At 46.7% G+C, this 4,639-nt stretch overlaps 1 pseudogene; it reads left to right on the forward strand.

Annotated features, from left to right (window-relative positions):
- The first annotated feature begins 2,404 nt into the window (after positions 1-2,404).
- On the forward strand, positions 2,405-3,337 carry LOC101447256 (procathepsin L pseudogene; annotated as a pseudogene).
- The last annotated feature ends 1,302 nt before the right edge of the window (positions 3,338-4,639 follow it).

Here is a 4,639-nt window from a genome sequence, read left to right on the forward strand (position 1 = left end):
TCCACATTGTTCTCTATTTGTGGTTTTACGAGGAGGGCACTGTTAGGGAAGCATGTGCATCCCCAACAGACCTGTTCATTATATTCTAATCAGTCACTTCTCAAAACTCCAACAGAATTCCTAGCAGAGCTGTGGTGAAGTCTGAAAAAAAAAGGCCAGCCAAGACATGCCCCCAGCCACACACTCAGTTTCACCTCTCCTTACTAAACCATCTTTTCAGGAGAGGGCAGTTTTCTGAGTGTGGGGGAATGTTTCTTGAGCTCACTTCATGCCAGGCATCTAATTTTCACAACTACCTTATGAGGTGGCTCATATGCCTATAGGAACCGAGACTCAGAGAGGTTAAGTGACTTGCCCCAGGACACACAGCTTGGAAGAGCAAGGCAGGATTTGAACCTTGGCCATTACAACTTCCGGTACTAAGATGTTTCAGGCGCCCTTTACCCTTTGTCCTGAGCTTTCTGCCTTCTTCATTGGCCTGGTGCACCTCCCCACGGGTTTCCCGTGGGGGCCAGGGGCAATTCAGCTCTGCTACTTCCTGGCCATCTGCCCTTGGATAAGTGACCTCACCTCTCTGAACCACAATCTTCTCATCCATAATGTAGGCACAATAATACCTACTTCACAGAGAGGTTGATAATAGGAACAAGCACAGGCATCCTTCAGGGAGCTCTTTCCACAGGGCAGGCACTGGGCCAGGGGCTTTACACCCATGATCTTGAGCCTCCCAACAACATTATGAGGAAGACGCTATTATCATCCCATTTTGTAGATGGGGAAGTGAGGAATGAAATGGAAATATCCGGAATATTTCCCACCTGAGCCAAATCCACCATCCTCTCTCTTTTGCTCCCCTATCTTCTGCCCAGTTCCCTTATGTCCTTCTTCACAAGGCGATCAGACTGTTCAAACCCAAGTCAGATCACATTGTTCCTACTCCTCTGCTATAAGCTCTTCCCTGGCTCTCATCTCACTCCAAGTAAAAGCCAAACGCCTTGCCATGACTTTCAGGACCCTTCGCGACCTGGCCTCCAGCTCAGATGCTAAGACCTCTTCTCTTGCTGGTTTCCCCTGCTCCAAGCCTGCCCGCCTGCCTGCCCACCTCCCTGCTGCTCCTCTCACACACCCCCAGACTTGGCACCCTGGGCCTGTAGAGCCCACCTGTCCTGGGTATCCTCACAGCTCCCCTCCCTAGGGGCTCATCCGTGTTTTTTTGTTTGTTTATTTTTTAAAGATTTATTTTATTTATCCATCCCCCCCGCCCCATTCCCTTGGTGTCTGCTCTCTGTGTCCATTCGCTGTGTGTTCTTCTGTGTCTGCTTGTCTTCTCATTAGGCAGCTCCGGAACCAATCCTGGGAACTTCCGGAGTGGGAGAGAGGCGATTAGTCTCTTGCACCACCTCAGCTCCCTGTTCTGCTGCATCTTCTTCTTTTCTCTCCTCTGTGTCTCTTGTTGCATCATCTTGCCACACCAGCTCTCTGCCTCGGCTGGCACTCCTGCATGGGGTGGCTTTCCTGTGCTGGGCGGGATTCCTATGCAGGGCGGCACTCCTGCACGGGGCGGCATTCCCGTGTGGGCCGGCACTTCGCATGGGCCAGCTCGCCCTCACCAGGAGGCCCTGGGCATTGAACCCTGGACCCCCTATATGGTAGGTGGGAGCCCAGTTGGTTGAGAGACATCTGTTTCCCCCATCCATGTTTTTATATATACTTTTTGTGCCTTCCTTAGTTGGGTTTATTGAGATATAGTTTACATAGAGTAAAATTCACCGTTTTTAGTAGTTCTGTGAGTTTTGACAAAGTGCCCCTCATCACATAAGCATCCCCATGATCAAGGCTAGAACCATTCCATCACCTCCAAAATTTCCCTCATGCCCCTTTGTAACCAATCCCTCCCCCAGCCCCATAGCTCCTGGAAGCCACTCATCTGTTGTGTGTCCCCATAATTCATGTTTTCTAGAATGTTATATAAATGGAATCATAGAACACATAGCCCTTTGAATTTGGTTTGTTTCACTTAGCAGAATGCATTGGAGAATACCATTTTATCACTGTATAGTATTCCATGACATGGATGTACTGCATTTTCTTTATCCACCCACCAACTGAAGGACATGAAGAGTGTTTCCAGAAAAGCAGATGTGGAGCAAGGAGTTGAGCGCCTGCTTCCCACAGGTTCTGGGGTTCAGTTCCTGGGGCTGCCTGAAAACAAAACAAAACAAAAAACAGCAAGCAAACAAACAAAAAAGCCAACTCAGGGGAGCCATGTGGCTCAGTGGTTGAGTGCGGGTTCAACCTTCAATCCCAGCCCCGGTACCTAAAAAAGTGAAAATAAAAAAGATGGTTTCCCGAGACCACAGACCTTGAAGACCCCTGATCAGTGTGTGTGGAGTGCATTTGAAACATGAATCCCTCGCTCTTTCTGACTGCCCTTTTCTTGGGAATAGCCTCAGCTGCTCCTACATTGGATTCGTGGTTAGACACACAATGGCAGCAGTGGACGGCAACACACCAGGACCATATGGGCAAATGAAGAAGGTTAGAGAACAGTGGAGAAGTGGGAGAAGGATCGAGCAGCACAACCTGGGATACAGCCGAGGGCAACAAAGCTTCACAATGGGAACGAATGCCTTTGGTGACGTGACCAAGGAAGATTTCAGGCAGGTGATGAATGGCTTTTGAAACCAACACCACAAGAAGAGGAGAACGTTCTACGAACTTCCCTCTGAAGTCCCCAAGTCCGTGGTTGTGGGGAGAAAGGCTATGTGACTCCTGTGAAGGAAAGTGGCTCTTGTTGGGCTTTTAGTGCAGTTGGTTTCCCTGAAGGACAGCTATTCCAGAAAACCAGCAAACTTGTTTCACTCAGTGAGAAGAACTTGTAGCTCTCAGGTTGAGGGATGCTTTCCAGTGTGCCCAGGACAACAGAGGGCTTGATTCAGAGGAATCTTATCCATATAATGGAAGGGACATGGACTGTCACTACCAGCCCAAGTGTTCTGTGGCCAACGAAACTGGCTCCGTGGACGCCCCCCGGCGGGAGAAAGCACTCATCAAGGCAGGGGTGACTGCCGGTCCCATCGCTGTTATCGATGCAAGCCATGCCTCCTTCCAGCTCTGCACATGAGGCATTTATCATGAACCAGACTGTAGTAGCAACACCTGGATCACAGAATTCTGGTGGTCGGCTATGGCTTTGAAAGAACACTCTGATAACAATAAATACTGGCTCATCAAGAACAGCCGGGGTGAAGTTTGGGGCATGAAGAGCTTCATAAAGATGATCAGAGACTAGAGCCACCACTGCGGAATCACAGCGGCCAGCCAGTGCTCCGTGTGACTGAGGGGTGGGTGTGTGGTGATAAGCAAGGACTAGAGGACAGCCAGAGGGATTTTATTGTAAAAGTGACCCAACCCTTATTGTGTAGGATAAAACACTTGAATCACTGAGGATCCAAGTTGCCATCTGAATTCTTGACATTTTTACAATGGTAAAATGTTACCGCCATTTAATTACTGCTGTAAAGAACTTTGTAATATTATAACTCATTGCTTAATGCTAAGATGAATTTTCTTTTTTTTTTAATAAAAAAAAGGATATATAGTTTTACCTTTTCAAATAAAACTTAATTTCAAGAAAGAAAAAAAGATTTGTTGCCAGTTTGGAGAGATTAAAAATAAAGTTTCTATAAACATTCAAGTACAGGTCTTTTATGAATGTAAGTTTTCATTTCTCTTCAATAAGTACCCAAGAGTGGGATTTCTGGTCTTACAGTAAGTGCATATTTAACTTCATAAGAAACTGCCAGGGGAACAGGTGTAGCTCAGTGGTTAAGTGCCTGCTTCACACATACAAGTCCTGGGGAGGTAGTTGAGAGGTTGAGCGCCTGCTTCTCGTGTACCGGGTCCTGGGTTCAAACCCTGGCATCTCCTAGAAAAAGAAAAAAAACAAGGTATAGCTGTGTCCCAAAAAAGAAACTACCAAACTGTTTTCCATAGTAATGACTTTTCCTTGCTTTTTTCCTAACCTAACAAATACGTTACTCCCAGATGTATTTATTTTTTGTGTGTTATACTCTCCCATTAGAATGTAAGCTCCATGAGGGCAAGGACACTGTCTCCTTTGCTCAACACTACATCCTCTGTGCCTAGAAGAGTGCCTGGCACATCATAGGCGATCAATAAATGTGTGTTGGATGGGTGATCCCCACACCTTTCTCCAAGTGAGGAGGTGCAGGGCCATGTCATTAACCCACGAGTGGTGTCGGCGCGTGTCCTACTGTCTAGGTGACTGGTGACGTCATCCCACCAATCCCTTACTAGTGGGTTCTTGGTAGTCTCCAGTTTTTCACTACTGCAGACAAGGCTGCATGCAATGTCCTTACATATTTCTTTGCAAACGCATGTGAATTTTTCATTAAAACAAATTCCTAGAAGTAGAATTGCTGGGTCAAAGAATATGAAGGATTGCAATTTTAATAGATACCGCAAAAGATTATATTAAGTTATACTCCCTCCAAGATCAAAGAGATTACCTGCCTCACTGCAGCCTTGCCAACATTGGGTAGTACCAACTGGGATAAATGTGAAAACTACTCTTCTGGGCGTTCCAAGACCAACAATAACAGTGCTTCCCTAACTT

This window comes from Dasypus novemcinctus, chromosome 19 (genome assembly GCF_030445035.2).
Source record: "Dasypus novemcinctus isolate mDasNov1 chromosome 19, mDasNov1.1.hap2, whole genome shotgun sequence".
In the NCBI taxonomy this organism is placed as follows: domain Eukaryota; kingdom Metazoa; phylum Chordata; class Mammalia; order Cingulata; family Dasypodidae; genus Dasypus; species Dasypus novemcinctus.